The sequence below is a fragment of the Mobula hypostoma genome, chromosome 3 (genome assembly GCF_963921235.1).
Source record: "Mobula hypostoma chromosome 3, sMobHyp1.1, whole genome shotgun sequence".
NCBI classification, from domain to species: domain Eukaryota; kingdom Metazoa; phylum Chordata; class Chondrichthyes; order Myliobatiformes; family Myliobatidae; genus Mobula; species Mobula hypostoma.
This window is the reverse complement of record NC_086099.1, coordinates 101,661,640-101,681,721: the sequence shown is the minus strand read 5'-3', so window position 1 is coordinate 101,681,721 and position 20,082 is coordinate 101,661,640. Positions and strand designations below refer to the sequence as shown.

The following is a 20,082-nucleotide window of genomic DNA, read 5'->3' as shown; positions in this document are numbered from 1 at the left end:
GATACTTGTTGAGATTAAAAGATTTCTAAGAAGCGATATGCTGCTCGTGTGAAGTGCAGTGGTCAATACATTTACAAGTCAAAATGTTAAGCAGTAGGTTTGTAAATACAGTGATTAACCCACAGTGACAATTATAATCTGGATGCATTCCATAATGATGCTCAATACTATTCCATTATGTTTACGAAAATGCTCCTGGAATTGAAAGGCTTATCATATGAGAGGCGTTTGACGGCTGGAATTCAGAAGAACTGGGGCGGGGAGGGAGATCTCATTGAAACCTATCTAATATTGAAAGGCCTTAATAGAGTGGATGAGAAGAGGATGTTTCCTATGGTAGAGGAGTCTAAGACCAGAGGACAGCCTCAGAGTAGAGGGATATCCATTTAGGATGGAGGTGAGAAGGAATTTCTTTAGCCAGAGAGTGGTGTATCTGTGGAATTCATTGCCACATGCGGCCGTGGAGGTCAAGTCATTATGTATACTTAAGACAGAGGTTGATAGATTATTGATTAGTCAGGGCATGAAGGGATACAGGGAGAAGGCAGGAGACTGGGGATGAGAGGGAAATGGATCAGCCATGATGAAATGGCAAAGCAGACTCAGTGGGCCAAGTGGGCAGTTCTGCTTCTGAATCTTATGGTTTTATTTTCTTCTTAGTCAATTATGCCTAAGTTGAATGTTTCTCACCAAGAATGAAGCACATTATGATCTACAGTTCATTTCTATTTCAGCAGTGAAGTGATCCAGCAAGCTCCTCCTCAGACAAGTTATCTGCTTCCTCCAGAGCTCCGGAAGCCCTTTAAGAAGCAGCAGATTTTAAATCCTGTCTTCCACTAGTAGGGGAGCCTAGTAGTGATGTTTGCTCATGTCCTTTAATCAAATACCCTCATTGATTGGACTGAGAAGAGGATTATGTTAGAGTAGATGTTCAGGAAGTTTTTGCCTCTGATCTGTGGAGTCAGGGCCAGGCCTCAAAATCACATTACAGTATTATAATCCTGATGGTTTGTGGCCTTGACAGTTACTGTTGATCAAAGAGAAGATTTGACCTCTGTCATTGATTCATGCAGCTCATGCTCTGATCAACCCGATGTTGAAGTGTGATCATTCTGTGGCTGTGAAACAACTTCACCTTCACATCACTGAACTCGGAGATGGGCTTGTGGCAGAAAAGCGGGTGTTATGATTATTAACCACCAGCCTACATCTGATCGGCTGTCTGGTGTTATGGTTATTAACCAGCAGCCTACATATGATAGGCTAGCTGGTGTATGATTATTACATCCAATAGGCTGGCTGCCCCACTTCATTAATTGGAGCGAGTGGTAGATTTCATTCATTTTGTTAATGTAAGGTTTTTTTAAAATGGCAATCACCCTCATTGATATCAAGCAAACTATATAAGACAATATTATTATGTTAACAGTTGTGTAAAGTTCATACAGCTATCGAGTGAACTATCCAACTGAGTAAGCTCAAGGCTGACAACAGACAGCTAAGGCTGTTCACAATCAGAAATTCTTCAATGAGAAAGAATAATTAGATTCTGCACACTCACTGCTCAGTCTTCTCTGTAAATTTAAATGATCTCCTAAACATTACAGAAATTAAACTATTATCAGAAATCTGCTTCATATCGCAGAGGTTTTTAAGATCTGGCAGAAACTGTTGAATAGTGTTATTCATCAAACCTTTTCCACCAAGTTACCTGTGAACAATTATCATCACTTTTGTAAAACTAAGAACAGGTTTAAATTGCTCTTTAACTATAGTTTACTATTTGCCTCAACTTCCAGCATTTAAATTAAGCAGATGCCAAGCACCAGTTTCTGCTATCCCATGTCCTGAGAGTATACAGCATTACACATAGGACGGTCAGTGAAAATGGACACTATGCTTATGCCTCTGAATAATCAGAGCTTAAACTGCAAGGTTTCACTCCCTGTACAGCAGGATGATTTGAGCAGCATTTGAGCCAGATAGTGGATCGTTAAACTTGAGTTCAGCTTTTCAGTATTCTGCAGCCTCTTTGGGAAATCAGATTTTGGACAAAAAATGAAGTGCAGACCTATTTATTGAGAGCAAAGAAAACACATCAAGAAATCAGAATGAATAACTTGGAAGCACATTCTCCAATTTGTCTAACCTAAAGCTATTGCACATAATCAAGGCTTTCAATAAAAATACCATATAAGTAGACAGAACACTTGCAACACTTTGTTGGTTTAGTCTTTAAAAAGCTCCAGCAGAATGGAAGGAAAGTACCTTATCTCAGTTTACAAAGGGGAATGCCCACACACTGAGTGTAAAACTCTCTAGCTGGTTCCCAGAATTTTCCTTAAAAATATATCCAACTTGCTGATTAATCATTATATTTTCTCTCTTTCAATTAGTCTGCAACTGGCCAGGAACTATGAGGAAGTGAACTGGCAATTGTCAAGAGATTTCGTAAGTGAGAACCACATAGGATGGTCAGTGAAAATGGACACTATGCTTATGGCTCTGAAGAATCAGAGCTTGAACTGCAAGGTCTCACTCCCTGTACGCCAGGATGATTTGGGTTGTGCAACCATTGTCAACCATGCTCTCAACTGGCTGCACGTATCAGCTCAGGGCACAAAATCGTTACTTCCTAGGGGTATGAGTATACTGCGGCTGAAATAGGTGCTGCCCTGGAAATGGGACAACATGGGCAAGTGGTGCAGGTGGAGGGCTGTAGACATGATCTGCACCCATGGTAGCTGGGGGATCTTCAGATACGCTGAGCTGCCAGTGTGACACTGTATCTGTGGATGCAGTGGGAGACGTCTGTCTCCAAGGACTCAGATGCAGTGTTAAGGTGATACAGTAGCAGTAAATGAGTGAGCAAGGTTGCTTTTTCTTGTGCTGCACTGGACCCAGAGTAACAATTGTTTTGCTTTCCTTTACGCTTGTGTACAGGAAATGGCATTAAACAATCTTGAATCTTAACTCTTGAAGGTCGTTCTCCCAACAGCACCACAGTTCTGTTCTGTTCAAAATGCCCTGTCCCTCACTAAAGTCTATCAGCTATGATTCAAGCCGAGTGCTTACACTCATCACCCACACCCCACAGCTTTTCACTGCTGCCTACCCATGTCAGCGACATCACCAAGAAAGATACATAGAGTTCACTGCAGCTACATAGCTTGCCATGTTGGATGAACTGGTACCCAAAGTGGAGACAGCAGAAACACACCAAGGTGTGTGTGAGGTAGGGTGGGGGTGGTGCTGTCTCCTGAGGTGCAGGAAGGTTTGATAAAAAGTAGTATCAGTGTGCTTCAACTCCTGTCTTCTGCAGAATGGCCATTGTGTCCAGTGGTGGGGCTGACCCAGTTTGCAGTGTCATACCTTACCTTCCTTTTCACCTCACACTTTCTCTTCATCTCCAAATCCCTCTCATTTAAAAGCTACAGGAGGCACAATCATGAAACCCTTCCTTTGAACCACTTCTCTCTTTATAATATCATCATTCTCCTCTTCCAGCACTGAGAATACAGACTCATCACCATTCCACTTCACCGTCCAGTCACCAGCTCAGATCATAACCATGTGCATAAATCCAAGTGTGGTGGAGTCAACACGTGGTGAGACATTGGACTTGAATTGTTGGCCGGCAAGGCTGAAGGGAAGGGTGGTTCAGGAATAGAGAACTCGGAAAATGGCATTGGGTCAATGTGACAGATGAATATCACACAATACTAGGCACAGGGCAGCCTGTTACTAAACTTGTGCTCATGTCAAGGAGCATTTTTGTACAAGTTTGGAACCTGTTATTTCCAGCACAGAAATCCTTACCAACCCATTACAAAATGTCATTCATTCTGATACAGAATGTTGAGATTGAAGTAATCATGATTGTGGTTTAGGGGGAAAAATGGACTTACTGTGTTTCACTGCCATTAAACAATCTGTTTTCCAACGCACTCGTTTCGAGAGGAGGTTCATGAAAATGATTCCAGGATTAAAAGACTTATCATATGAGGAGTGTTTGATAGTTCTGGGCCTCTACTCACTGGAACTCAGAAGAATGAGGGTGACCTCATTGAAACCTATCGAATGTTGAAAGGCCTCGATAGAGTGGATGTGGGGAGGATGTTTCCTGTGGTGGGAGAGTCTAAGACCAGAGGACACAGTCTCAGAACAGAGTGATGTCCTCTCAGAATGGAGATGAGAAGGAATTTCTTTAACCAGAGAGTGGTGAATCTGTGGAATTTGTTGCCATAGGCTGCTGTGGAGGCCAGGTCATTGGGTATTTTTAGGGCAGAGGTTGATAGATTCTTGATTAGTCAGGGCATGAAGGGATATGGGGAGAAGGCAGGAGATCAGGACTGAGAGGAAAAATGGATCAGCCATAATTAAATGGCAGAGCAGTCTCAATGAGCCAAATGTCATATTCTGCTCTTATATCTTGTGGTCTTATGGGGTTGCAAGAATGCTGCCCTAGGTAAATGGCAGTAGTTCTCTGGACCAGAATCTAGCTTCCTCTTTTTTTTTTAGCATTGTCATTCTCTCTGTGCCCTTGATACTAACCCGTCTCTGCACATGCGGAGATACAAAACATATCGGGGCATTTCAGGAATAGAACTGGATGAGATCACTCTCCAGAGCCATCCCCAACTTCCTCTGCTGAGAAGGGCACCAGCAAAGCATGTAGAACTTGGAGCAAGATGAACAAGGAAAACACAGAAAACAGTAAAATACTCAGAGTAACTAACCGAAAGCATTAGGGGGCTACTTTACATTTGTTGCACTATGGCAATGTTATCGTCACAGTCCGGTCCGTTGACTCCTCATTTCAGTTAATTTCCTTTTCTCTGTGTTCTACAGGGGTCGTTGATTAGGGCACCTGATCCTCATCTGAACCAGCAGCATAAAGACTCTGGCTTACATTTATCAGTGATGGTCTGTCCCCTGAGCAGGGTGGTAATGCACGTCCGGGCTGTCAAGAATAGTGGACTCTAAGTTGCTTCAGTGCTTGGGGTTGCCTTGTGAATTCTGTCGTTTTCGTGTCCAGCTGAGTTTAGCCGGCCGTTTGCCGCTACTCTGAGTCAAGATACGAATTCTGTCGTTTTCGTGGGCTGCTGAGAATTGCTGGCCATTTGCCGCTACTCCGAGCCAGGGTTCAAATTGACTGTCATTGTTTGGTTTTGTCGTCTCGTGTCCAGCTGAGCTTTGAAGGCCGTTTGTCGCTACTCCGAGCCAAGATATGAATTGTCTGTCGTTGTTCGGCTTTGTCGTCCAGTGTCCAAGTCAAAACCAAGTCCAGGCTCCGAGTCCAAGACAGATGGTTGCTGACTTCAGGAGGACACGGAGAGACCACTCTCCGCTGAACATCGATGACTCCTCTGTAGAGATCTTTAGGAGCACCAAATTTATTGGTATCCACCTGGCGGAGAATCTCACCTGGTCCCTCAACACCAGCTCCATAGCAAAGAAAGCCCAGCAGCATCTCTACTTTCTGCAAAGGCTGAGAAAAGTCCATCTCCCAACCAACCCCCCATCCTCATCACATTCTACAGAGCAACACATGTCAAAGTTGCTGGTGAACGCAGTAGACCAGGCAGCATCTCTAGGAAGAGGTACAGTTGACGTTCACCAGCAACTTTGATGTGTGTTGCTTGAATTTCCAGCATCTGCAGAATTCCTCGTGTTTACATTCAGAAGAGGTTGTATTGAGAGCCTCCTGAGCAGATGCATCACTGCCTGGTTCGGAAATTGCACCATCTCGGATCACAAGCCTCTGCAGCGGATAGTGAGGTCAGCTGAGAAGATCATCAGGGTCTCTCTTCCCGCCATTACAGACATTTACACCACACGCTGCATCTGAAAAGCAAACAGCATTAAGAAGGACCCCACACACCCCTCATTCAAACTCTTCTCCCTCCTGCCATCTGGCAAAAGGCACCGAAGCATTCAGGCTCTCAGAACCAGACTATGTAACAGTTTCTTCCCCCAAGCCATCAAACTCCTCAATACTGAGACCCTGGACTGTCACCAACCTACTGCCCTCTACTGTGCTTATTGTCTTGTTTATTATTTATGGTAATGCCTACACTGTTTTTGTGCACTTTATGCAGTCCTGGATAGGTCTGTAGACTAGTGTAGTTTTTGTGTTGTTTTATGTAGTTCAGTGTAGATTTTGTATTGTTTCATGTAGCACCATGGTCCTGAAAAATGTTGTCTCATTTTTACTGTGTACTGTACCAGCAGTTATAGAAACATAGAAACATAGAAAATAGGTGCAGGAGTAGGCCATTCAGCCCTTCGAGCCTGCACCGCCATTTATTATGATCATGGCTGATCATCCAACTCAGAACCCCGCCCCAGCCTTCCCTCCGTACCCCCTGACCCCTGTAGCCACAAGGGCCATATCTAACTCCCTCTTAAACATAGCCAATGAACTGGCCTCAACAGTTTGCTGTGGCAGAGAATTCCACAGATTCACCACTCTCTGTGTGAAGAAGTTTTCCCTAATCTCGGTCCTAAAAGGCTTCCCCTCTATCCTCAAACTGTGACCCCTCGTTCTGGACTTCCCCAACATCGGGAACAATCTTCCTGCATCTAGCCTGTCCAATCCCTTTAGGATCTTATACGTTTCAATCAGATCCCCCCTCAATCTTCTAAATTCCAACGAGTACAAGCCCAGTTCATCCAGTCTTTCTTCATATGAAAGACCTGCCATCCCAGGAATCAATCTGGTGAACCTTCTTTGTACTCCCTCTATGGCAAAGATGTCTTTCCTCAGATTAGGGGACCAAAACTGCACACAATACTCCAGGTGTGGTCTCACCAAGGCCTTGTACAACTGCAGTAGTACCTCCCTGCTCCTGTACTCGAATCCTCTCGCTATAAATGCCAGCATACCATTCGCCTTTTTCACCGCCTGCTGTACCTGCATGCCCACTTTCAATGACTGGTGTATAATGACACCCAGGTCTCGTTATGGTCGAAATGACAATAAAAAGTGACTTGACTTGACTTGACCTGAAGTTCAAGTCCAGGCTCCGAGTCCAAGTCCAGGCTTCGTGTCCAAGTCAAGTCCGAGTCCAGGTTGTGTGTCTGAGTCCAAGTCCAGGTTCCGCGTCCGAGTCCAAGTCCAAGTCCAAGCTCCTCTGGTTCATTGTCCAACATTCATGACCACGTAAGCACCTAATCCTCACTCTCCGGCCTCCCTGGCAACTATTAATAAACACACCTCTGATAATGCTACCCCCGTATCTGTGTCCTGCACTTGGGTCCACTCCAACGCCCCATTGCAACAGTTATTTTGTAGAACAGTTTAGTCTTACTCTGTATTCAAGACTTCAAATTGTTTGATGGCTGGCATTGCCAGGGAAGAAAGAGGTGCCATCATTGCCCCATCACTGAAATGCTCCCACAACCAATGGACTCACTTTTAAGGTCTCTTCATCTCATGTTCTCAATACTTACTGCTTATTTATTTATATTATTGTTTCTACTTATTACATTTGCACAGTCTGTTGTCTTCTTCACTCTGGTTGAATGCCCTATTTGGGCAGTCATTCATTGATTGTGCTATAGTTACTATTCTATAGATTTCGTGAGTATGCCCACAAGAAAAAGTACCTCAGCATTGTACTTGGAGACATATATGTTCTTTTGATAATAACATTTACTTTGAACTTGGAACTTAGAGTGTAGGACCATTGGTAAATACCAAATAGAACTGTAGTTAATGATTCTTTAGCTGCCGGATTTTCAAGTACCATGTAGAGTGAAAGGGATTATCTGAATTTGCATTCTTTTCCTCCCACTCTTATCAGCTGACCCTGCTCTGTGTGGTCTGTACTTACCTCCCGGTCATGTTGTATTCGAAGGGAATGTCTATTAAGTAACACAATCAATTTGGCCAAAGGCCTTGAAGTCAACACATATTCCATTAGCACCTGTCATTCAGCTCCCTGTGGACTTCTGCAACTTCAACAAGTTGTGTACTATTGCTTCTAGAACTGGAACAATGGCCTAAAGAAATCAACCAGAAACATACCCAGAAGCAAATAATGATCCCATTAAACAATGCAGGTTGAGAGGAATTGCTAGTGGCTGAAATGGGGAGGGGGGAGGGCAGCATAGGTTATGTTGGTCCTTTGAGGTGCTTAATACTTTTTGAAAGTGAAGAGAGAGAGTGAACTGGAACACTAATCTCAAGCAACACACATCAAAGTTGCTGGTGAACGCAGCAGGCCAGGCAGCATCTCTAGGAAGAGGTACAGTCGACGTTTCAGGCCAAGATCCTTCGTCAGGACTAACTGAAGGAAGAGTGAGTAAGGGATTTGAAAGTTGGAGGGGGAGGGGGAGATCCAAAATGATAGGAGAAGACAGGAGGGGGAGGGATGGAGCCAAGAGCTGGATAGGTGATTGGCAAAGGGGATATGAGAGGATCATGGGACAGGAGGCCCGGGGAGAAAGACAAGTGGGGGGGGAACCCAGAGGATGGGCAAGGGGTATAGTCAGAGGGACAGAGGGAGAAAAAGGAGAGTGAGAGAAAGAATGTATGTATAAAAATAAATAACGGATGGGGTATGAGGGGGAGATGGAGCATTAGCGGAAGTTGGAGAAGTCAACGTTCATGCCATCAGGTTGGAGGCTACCCAGACGGAATATAAGGTGTTGTTCCTCCAACCTGAGTGTGGCTTCATCTTTACAGTAGAGGAGGCCGTGGATAGACATGTCAGAATGGGAATGGGATGTGGAATTAAAATGTGTGGCCACTGGGAGATCCTGCTTTCTCTGGCGGACAGAGCGTAGGTGTTCAGCGAAGCAGTCTCCCAGTCTGCGTCGGGTCTCGCCAATATATAGGAGGCCACATCGGGAGAACCGGACGCAGTATATCACCCCAGCCGACTCACAGGTGAAGTTTCGCCTCACCTAGAAGGACTGTCTGGGGCCCTGAATGGTGGTAAGGGAGGAAGTGTAAGGGCATGTGTAGCACATATTCCGCTTACAAGGATAAGTGCCAGGCGAACGCAGTCCCCCACTACCACAAATTTTGCAGTTGAGTATCCTGCATTTGGGGACATCGCAGGCGTCGGGACATCGCAGGCGTCAGCACACCCGAAGTGCAATGGGATAGCCTCGTCCTGGGAGAACCACCTTAATAATCACGGTCTCTCCCCTGCCGGGTAATCTCAAGAGTAGCAACAATTGACTGCTGTGATACTTTGTCTACATTAGCAGAAGGAGTACACAACCTTTCAAACTACTCTCTCATCCAAATTGGCATCTCCAGCACATTTCTGAAATAATCTGTGGTTCTGTCTCTGGCCTCATCAGTCACCACTATACCCAATGAAATGAATTACAAGCAAGTCATGCCAGATCCTGAGGACCTTCCTAAAGAGAAAAGACAATTCCAGCAGCCAGTAACTGGACACACATTAATGACAACACCAGGATATCTGGTTGATTCCTTTAGGCCATTGTTCCAATTTTAGAAGCAACAGTACACAACTTGTTGAAGTTGCAGAGGTTCACAGGGAGTTGAATGACAGGTGCTGTTAGAATATGTGTTGACTTCAAGGCTTTTGGCCAAATTGATTCAAGGCTAATATTGCAGACTCCATTTGAGTCCTCAAAGAGTACCCATGGTACCCTATCTGTATTTTCAAACTTGTGTCTAATGTACATGATACATAGAGAATACTATGAAAGAAATCCAACTTTTTTTGCATTTCTATGGATGAACACTGTTTCCATTAATTGCCAAGAACTTGGGCTATAGGTCCACTGTTCACTCACTCCCAGTCCTTATGTGTAACTATTCTTTCCTGATTTGTATATTGAAAGGATCTAGTACTTGCATCAAGTCTTCATGCAGGTGATTTTAAGACTGTAGTGTCTACAGTGATGGTAAGTACACAAAAACGTCACTCTCTAGCATTACTTACCGGCCAGGTGAGCACCCTTGAAATCTATGCCCCTTGGATTTCTCCATTGTTGAGGCCATTTTTAAATGCTGTGGCTGAGAGCTATTTAAATGGACAGTTCATCTTGAAAACCACAATTTTAGACATACCTGCAATGACCCCACTATTCTTTAAAATGGAAATCAATTCTTTCTTCCAAGTCAAACAAAAATCCTACTAAATGGTCAGTGATTAGGATTGAGACGATCACAATATTGAAGAAAGTATTGTGGTACTCTGAATTCTAATCTGTTCAATGATACAGAATGACCATTGTTTCAATTGTTATGCCTCAAATTTGGTAACACAGTCACTGATTCCGAAAATGAAGTGCTGCCTCTGCATTTTCTGTTTTTAGGATCACATGGACCCAACATGCTGTTAATAAGCTTGGTCTGTTTGAAAGTCTGTTTTATCATGCAGTCTTGGGGATAACTGCTGAATACCTGTGAATCCTGAACTGTTATCTTAAAACTTGAGCATTGGTTAGAGACAATATCTTGCAGGAGTATTCAAGCCTTCTTTTGGAATGTTATGCCATTAGTCTATCTATTCCCAAAGAAACTGATTTTTTCATGCAAGCTTATGTATCCCAGAGTGAATCTTTCAAAACCTTATCTTAGCTGATTTGATCTTCTTGTCTTGCTTTAGTTTTTTTTCAATTACCTACCAATATCGAATGCTCCTATGTAAAAGGTACATACCACAGGATTATTCCAAAATAAATGCTTTGTTGGGTGTTTCAGTAGAGTTTGATTTAACAATGGGATGACATACATTCCTAGGCAACTGAGTTTGATATTCCAGTTTCCATGTTTGATTGCCAATGAAAACAAAGCCAGGCTTGTTAATAAAGGTCAAGTGGCTTTTATCGCAAGCAGCATGTTACTAGAACTTTATCTAATTTCTTAGAAGATTGGCAAAGTTATTGGTGACAGCAAATTTGTTTCGGAAACTCTTTATTGTTCAATAATTGCCAAAGGAGTGTACTTTACGCAAACCATGCTCCAAAAAGTACACTTAAGTAGGATTAATTCTGTAACAGTCACTAGGACCAAACTTAAAACGATTAGAGAACTTTCACTGACATTTAAAGTATGTAGCTGTTTACACATCAGTAGATTCTGATGAATACCACATCATCTATTGGGGTGATAAATAACCTTGCACCATTTAAAAAATTAAATGTGCTGTTTCAACACACATGCTCAGATTTACATTGAACATTGTGGTTAAGTTTTTATTGCAGACTTGTATAAAGACTAAGATTAATGCTTTTATGCACTAGACGGAGAGACCTTATTATTGTATGTTGTTCTAAGCATCCTGTATCCTTTACTCTTGTGTAATGGATGGACTATATCTTTCACCATTTAATTTAAAAGCCCATGACAGGTCCTTTCCTCATATAGATGTGTTTTTACATATTTATTCTAAAGGCTTTAAAATATTCTTTTAAAAATGTAATTTCCTTTAACCTCCCTTGTGGATTCTACTTCCATTTATAACAACAGAGGAATTATACTTATGCTAATTTAGAGAAAGTGAAATGCAAATCATTTGTTGGAACTCTACACATGTTCGATAGTGCATCCAATATTATCTGGATCATGCCTCCTCCTGCACTATCGTATTTTTGAACAGATGCTCTACGGACAAAAGGACAAACCATTTTAGTTTAAAGATTGAGTAGTTACCTTTTCTTTTATCATCTCTTTTGAGGACATGCACTATATTAGTGTGTAGAGATTGGCAGTGAAAAATACTGTCACATTAAAGTGGCGAGCTTTTTTTTCTGCATTTGTTCTCTGGCCATATTTAACTTGCTGACCAAAAATGAGAGCAAGTAAACCGGATGCCCTACCTTGCTGCCCCATTCAGCAAGGATCAAGGGATCATAATCCCCAGAAGCTCCAGGTTTTAGTTGTGAATAAACAGCTTGGGCCCATCAACAAATTGTGTTGACATATGGTGCAGGTTTATGATTAATCTTGCACATGCTTAGCAATGATGGTGATCATCCTTCAGCAAACACCCTTTTAAAATAGACGTGAATATGCAGTTGCATTGACTAGTTTTCCGATGCAGACACTGTTGCTTTTGTCTCGGTTCAATAATCCAAATTCCTCAAGTTCCTCTTGCTTTGGATTAATATTCCTAAATATAACATTCACTCAACTAGTTTATATTCTGCTTAATCATAACAACTGCTTAGTTTTTCTAATCTACTTCCTTGTAATCTTTGTTCAATAGGCCTAATATAATGGGTAGGAAATGACCGATAATTGCGCCATGCAATTAGTTAATTAATTTAAAAGGCAGATTTAAATTTGCTTCACAATTCAGATATTGCCAAATCACAATTTAAAGTTCATTTGTGTGGTTGTGAGAGATCTAGTGATTAATGCAGAATCACTCTTATTCTATCACAGATTTTGGTTAGCCAAAAAGAAATCAAATCCCTCTTCATCCCATCATTCAGTAAAGAATTTCTGTGGGTAGCATATACAAGCATCAACATCACTGGCGACTGCCAGTATGATGGGCCTTGGAAGTGGTGGAGGATAGAACCAGACGAAGGGTGGTCCACTGGTCCTCCAGGTTCAGGAGTTCCATCAAATACCCCCAAACTCTGCGCTATCACTGTATGTAGTTCTAGTTGTAAAATTTTTCACAGAATAATCAATATATTCCCCACAGAAACAAAGAAAGTGTAAACATTTATTTGTATTTAAATTATAGAGCATCCCTGTAACTAAAAGGCAAGTCAGTGCAGTTTTGGGGGCTAATACTATTCGGTCCATAAATGGAGTGCCTCAGGGATCGGTGCTGGGTCCATTGTTGGTTGGCATCTATACCAATGACCTGGATGTTAATGTGGTTAACTGGATCAGCAAATTTGTGGATGATACCAAGATTGTGTCCACCAAGTAGTGGACAGCAAGGAAGGCTACCTTGGCTTGCAGTGGGATCTGGGCCAGCTGGAAAGATAGGCTAAAAAATGGCAGATAGAATTTAATGCAGACAAGTGCGAGGTGTTACACTTCAGGAGGACCTACCAGGGTAGATCTTACACAGTGAACACTAGGGCACTGATCTCCAAGAGGACCACAGTCTTGTCATGGTTTGGAGGCTTGCATGCTTCAATGACCTGGAGAGCTATGCTGGTTGGAGTCAGGGCTTTATACTTTGGCTCTTGTTAGAGTCACCCATGCCAAAAACATCAAAGGGTAGAGGCCAGACTAAGAGTGGTCCACTGGTCCTCCAGGTTCAGGGGTTCAGCTTTGAGATAACAACCCAGACTGGTAAAACAAAACTGTTACGGGAACAGTAATGAAGAACCATTCTGCACCTGAGTGTGTCGGTATTCCTGAGTCTCCACCCGGAACTTGTCCAACTGACAATAGTGAAAACCAGGCTACTGACATGATGAAGGAAGCCCTGAATACCGCCAGAGATAGAGGACCTTCATTGCTGCCATAAATGCCAGTGCTGTAATGGGCAGTAGAGAGGTAGGGCACTAAGGAGTGTGGTAGAACAAAAGGACCTGGGAATCTGGGTCCATAATTTGTAGAAAATGGAGCCACAATTAGACAGGGTCATAAAGAAAACTTTTGGCACATTGGCCTTCATAGAACACAGAACATTGAATATAGAACATAGAACAGTACAGCACAGAAACAGGCCATTCAGCCCACAATGTTAAGCCAAACCAGCTAAAAAGTAAATCAAAAACATCCAAACACTAACCCTCCTCCAGAGACCATGTCCATATCTCTCCATCTTCCTTACATCCATGTGACTATCCAACTGTCTGTTAAAAGCTTCTATGTATTTGCCTCTACCACCATACCAGACAGCATTCATGACTCTCTGAGTAGCAAATGTACCCTACACACCCCCCTTTGAACGCACTCTTCCTCACCTTCAATGCATGCCCTCTGGTATTAGAGATTTCAACCATAGGAAGCAGTTTCTCTCTGCCCACTCTATCTATGCCTCTCATAACCTTATAAACCTCTGTCAGATCTCTGCTCAGCCTCTGACGCTCCACAGAAAATAACTCGTTTATCCAGCCTGTCATGATACTGCATGCCCTCTAAACCAGTCAGCATCCTGGTAAACCTCTTCTGCACCCTCTCCAAAGCCTCAGCATCCTTGCTACAGTGGGGCGACCAGAAATGTATACAGTACTCTATATGTGGCCTAGCCAGACCTTTATAAAGTTGCAACATAAATCCAAATATTGAGTACAGGAAATGGGATGTATATTGAATTTGTATAAGACATTGGTGAGGCCTAATTTGGAGTATTGCAGTTTTGGTCTTCTACCTACAGGAAAGATTGAAATAAGATTGGAAGAGTACAGAGAAAATTTACAAGGATGTTGCCAGGGCTGGAGAACCTGATTTATAAGGAAAGATTAAATAGGTTTGAACTTTATTCCTTGGAATGCAGAAGATTTGGGGAAGATTTGATAAAGGTATACAAAATTATGAGGATAAATGCAAGCAGGCTTTTTCCACTGAGTTTGGGTAGGACTTGAAATTGTCAAAATTGCAAATGTCACTCCACTCTTTAAGAAGGGAGGAAGGCCAGTTATATGAAATTATAGGCCAGTTAGCCTAACCTCAGTGGTTGGGAAAGTGTTGGAGTCTATTGATAAAGATGTCATTTCAGGGTATTTGGAGACTAATGATCTCAGAAAGGATGTGTTGTCATTGGGGAGAATCCAGAGGAGGTTCACGAGGATGATTCTGGGAATGAAGGGTTTAACATAGTCATAGTCATACTTTATTGATCTCAGGGGAAACTGGTTTTCGTTACAGTTGCACCATAAATAATAAATAGTAATAAAACCATAGATAGTTAAATAGTAATATGTAAATTATACCAGTAAATTATGAAATAAGTCCAGGACCAGCCTATTAGCTCGGGGTGTCTGACCCTCCATGGGAGGAGTTGTAAAATTTGATGGCCACAGGCAGGAATGACTTCCTATGACGCTCTGTGCTGCATCTCGGTGGAATGAGTCTCTGGCTGAATGTACTCCTGTGCCCAACCAGTACATTATGTAGTGGATGGGAGACATTGTCCAAGATGGCATGCAACTTAGACAGCATCCTCTTTTCAGACACCACCGTGAGAGAGTCCAGTTCCATCCCCACATCACTGGCCTTACGAATGAGTTTGTTGACACTGTTGGTGTCTGCTACTCTCAGCCTGCTGCCCCAGCACACAACAGCAAACACGATCGCACTGGCCACCACAGACTCGTAGAACATCCTCAGCAGCATGGCCCGGCAGATGTTAAAGGACCTCAGTCTCCTCAGGAAATAGAGATGGCTCTGACCCTTCTTGTAGACAGCCTCAGTGTTCTTTGACCAGTCCAGTTTATTGTCAATTCGTATCCTCAAGTATTTGTAATCCTCCACCATGTCCACACTGACCTATATTCACTGGAATTTCACGGAGTGTGGGGGGAGGGGAATCACACTGCAACCTACTGACTGTTGAAAGGACTAGGTAGGGTGGATGTGAAGAGGATGTTTCCTCTGGTGGGGGTGTTCAGAACTAGAGGGCATGGCCTCAAAATTGAGGGGTGACCTTTTAGAACAGAGGTAAGGAGGAATTTTTTTAGCCATAGAGTAGTGAATCTGCAGAATGCTCTACCACAGACAGTGGCGGAGGCCAAGCCTGTGGGTATATTTAAAGCGGAAGTTGATGGTTTCCTGATGGGTCAGAGCATCAAAGGATATGGTGAGAAGGCAGGTGTATGGGGTTGAGTGGGATCCAGGATCAGCCATGTTGGAATGACAGAGCAGACTCGATAGGCTGAATCACCTAATTCTGCTCCTATGTCTTATGGTGTTATGGACTGCAACTAGTGGTTCTGGGCTGTGGATGAAAGTTGAAATGTTTAAGGGGAACATGAGTGGAAACTTCTTCACTTAGAGGGTTGTGAATGTGTCAAAGAAGCTGCCAGCACAAGTAGTGCATTACAGCTCGATTTCAACATTGAAGAGAAGTTTGGATAGGACACGGATGGTAGGGTTATGGAGGGCTATGGTCCCAGTGCAGGTTGATGGAAGTAGGCAGTTCAAGATCTGGAATAGATAGAGATGAGGATAGAAACCCTGAGTCCAACCCAAGTTAAGTTTGCAATTAACATAAGGGCACACCCTGATGCCTTTCCTATCTTTGCAGTGGATTTCAACCAGGCCAACTTGAAGAAATATCTGAAGAACTACCACCAACATATCACCTGTGGAACCAGAAAAGCCAACAGACTTGACCACTGATATACCACCATCAAGAATGCTTACTGTGCCATCCCGTGACCTCACTTTGGAAATTTGATCACCTGCCTGTACTTCTCACAGTATACAGGCAGAGACTGAAGACTGTAACACCCGTGGTGAGCACAAAGAAATTATGGTCAAGCGAGGCAAAAAAGTGCCCACAGGACTGCTTTGAGCCAGTGGATTGGACAACATTATAGATAGATAGATATACTTTATTGATCCCGAGGGAAATTGGGTTTCGTTACAGCCGCACCAACCATGAATACAGCATGAATATAGCAATACAAAAACCACAAACAATCAAACAACAAAATGCAAACTATGCCAGATGGAAATAAGTCCAGGACCAGCCTATTGGCTCTGGGTGTCTGACCCTCCATGGGAGGAGCTGCAAAGTTCAATGGCCACAGGCAGGAACAACCTCCCGTGACGCCCAGTGTCGTATCTCAGTGGAATATAGCCGAAGTCCAACAGCAAAAAGTACAATATCCGGTCTGCAAACACGTTCCTCGATCGTAATGTGACCTGGATTGCACCATCCGTTGTTAACCAGAACAGTAAGCACCCAACTCCTTAACGCTTACCGCTCTCAATGCACTTCCGGTCAACCCAAACGGTCTGGAAGCCGCCCATGGAAAAGTTTTGATCAGGTATGTTCTCGTGCAGCCCTGTTCCAGTAAAACACATAACACTGCACTCCCAAAATGTTCTCTGACGCCTGGCTAGTGCCGTGAACTCGTCCATTTTATTACCCACCAAACTCCTCTTCTGCATAAGTCTCCGTTGTCTTGACCTGGTCCTCTTTCCTCGCCTGTGTGATCCCCCTCTGAATCCTCTGTGTGTTTTCCTCCAGATTTCAGCTATGGTGTCCGCCGCTCAGAGGTTCAGAGATTTATTTTCAAATCTGAATGATTATACTATAGTTGTCACTGACTTCATCAAGATCTGCATTTATGAGTGTATGACTTTGAGAACATACAAGACTAAGCCAAACCAAAAGCCATGATTAAACCAGAAGGTTGATAGTATGTTGAGGGCTAAATCTGTGGCATTTAAGCCTGGCGATTCAGATCTACAGAAAAAATCCTGGTATGGCCTATGGAAGGCTATTTTAAGAGCTGTAAAACAATTCCAATTGAGCTTAGAGATGGAATCGGATGCATGTCAGTTCTGACAGAGTTTTCAGGGCATTATTTCCTGCAAAGAAAAATCTAACATCATAAATGACTAACAAGAGAAAATCTGCTGATGCTGGAAATCCAAACAACCTACACAAAATGCTGGAGGAGCTCAGTAAGCCAGGCAGCATCTAGGAAAAGAGTACATTCGATGTTTCCAGTGAATATCTTTCGGCAAGACTGGAGAAAAAAGCAGAGGAGTAGATTTAACAGGTGGGAGAGGGGAGAGAGAAACATGAGGTGATAGGTGAAACAGAGGGGGAGGGATGAAGTAAAGAGCTGGGAAGTTGATCAGTGAAAGAGGTACAGGGCTGGAGAAAGTGGAATCTGATAGGAGAGGCCAGAAGGCCATGGAAGAAAGAAAAGGGGGGAGGAGCACCAGAAGGAGGTGATGGGTGTGCAAGGAGATAAGGTCAGAGAGGGAAAAGGGGATAGGGAATGATGAAGTGGGGGGTGCATTACCCGAAGTTCGAGAAATCAATGTTTATGCCATCAGGTTGGAGGCTACCCAGATGGAAGATAAGGTGTTGCTCCTACAACCTGAATGTGGCCTCATCCTGACAATAGAGGAGGCCATGTACTGTCATGTTGGAATGGAAATGGGAATGGGAATGGGAATGGGAAGTGGAATTACAATGGGCGGCCACTGGGATATCCCGCTTTTTCTGCGAATGGAGCGTAGGTGTTTGGCGGAGCGGTCTCCCAATGTATGTCGGATCTCACTGATACACAAGGGGCCACACCGGGAGCACCGGAAACAGCATATGACCCCAACAGACTCACAGGTGAAGTGTCACCTCACCTGGAAGGACTGAGGCCCTGAACGGTAGTGAGGGTGGAGGTGTAGAGGCAGGTGTAGCACTTGTTCCTCTTACAAGGATAAGTGCCAGGAGGGAGGTCAGTGGGGAGGGACGAATGGACAAGGGAGTTGCGTAGGGAGCGCTTCCTATGGAAAGTAGAAAGTGGGGGAGAGATGTGCTTGGTGGTGGGATCCTTTAGAGATGGCAGAAGTTGTGAAGAATTATGTGCTGCACGTGGAGGCTGGTGGTGTAGTACGTGAGGACATGAGGAACCCTGTCCCTGGTAGCGTGGTGGGAGGATGGGGTGAGAGCAGACGTGCATGAAATGGAAGAGATGCAGTTGAGGGAAGCATTGATAGTGGAGGAAGGGAAGCCCCTTTCTTTGAAGAAGGAGGACATCTCCTTCATTCTGGAATGAAAAGTTTCATCCTGAGAGCAGATGCAGCGGAGACAGAGGAATTGAGAGATGGGGATGGTGTTTTTACAAGTAGCAGGGTGGGAGATGGTATAATCTAGGTAGCTGTGAGAGTCTGCAGGTTTGTAATAGAGATCAGTAGATACGCTGTCTATAGAGATAGAGACAGAGATTGAGAAAGCAGAGGGAGGTGTCAGAAAAGGATCGGGTAAATTTAAGGGCAGGGTGGAAGTTGGAGGCAAAGTGGATGAAGTCAATGAGTTCAGCACGGGAACAGGAAGCAGCACCAATGTAGTTGTTGATGTATTGTAGAATATGTGCAGGACAGTCACCAGTGTAGGCTTGGAACACAGACTGTTCCACATAGCCAACAAATGGCTGTGATGCTGCACTCCCAGATGAGCTCAGTACCTTTTGTGCACACTTTGAAAGGGAGAATGAAACTACACCTGTGTGAATCTCTGCAGCATCTGGTGACCCTGGACAATAACAGTACCTATGTCAGACTACACACATCAAAGTTGCTGGTGAACGCAGTAGGCCAAGCAGCATCTGTAGGAAGAGGTGCAGTCGACGTTTCAGGCCGAGACCCTTCATCAGGAAGATAAGGTGTTGCTCCTACAACCTGAATGTGGCCTCATCCTGACAGTAGAGGAGGCCATGTACTGTCATGTTGGAATGGAAATGGGAATGGGAATGGGAATGGGAAGTGGAATTACAATGGGCGGCCACTGGGATATCCCGCTTTTTCTGCCAATGGAGCATAGGTGTTTGGCGAAGTGGTCTCCCAATGTATGTCGGATCTCACTGATACACAGTCCTGACGAAGGGTCTCGGCCTGAAACGTCGACTGCACCTCTTCCTACAGATGCTGCTTGGCCTGCTGCATTCACCAGCAACTTTGATGTGTGTTGCTTGAATTTCCAGCATCTGCAGAATTCCTGTTGTTTACCTATGTCAGACTGCTGTTTATTGCTTACAGCTCAGCATCAAACATAATTGTACCCTCAGTTTTAATCCACAAGCTCCAAATCCTGGGCCTCAGTAACTACTTCTGCAACTGGGTCCTTGACGTCCTCACTAGGAGACCAGAGTCAGTGCAGATCGGAAATACCATCTTCCTCTTGGTGACAATCAACACTAGTGCACCTCAAGGATGTGTGCTTAGTCCACTGCTCTACTCTCTCTACACCCATGACTGTGTGGTTAGGCACAGCTAAGACATCATCTACTAATTTGCCAACAACACAACTACTGTTGGCAGAATTTCAGATGGTGATGAGGAGGCATACAGGACCACCTTAGATCAGCTGATCGTCATGACAACCTTGCACTTAACGTCAGTAAGGCCAAGGAATTGAGTGTGGAATTCAGGAAGGGGAAGTGAAGGAAACCCACACCAGTCCTCATCGAGGGTTGGACAGTGGAAACGGT

The 20,082-nt window shown here is 43.8% G+C and overlaps 1 pseudogene; it reads right to left on the bottom strand.

Annotated features, from left to right (window-relative positions):
- Positions 1–8,995: 8,995 nt before the first annotated feature.
- LOC134344626 (U1 spliceosomal RNA) lies at positions 8,996–9,175 on the bottom strand (annotated as a pseudogene).
- Positions 9,176–20,082: the final 10,907 nt, after the last annotated feature.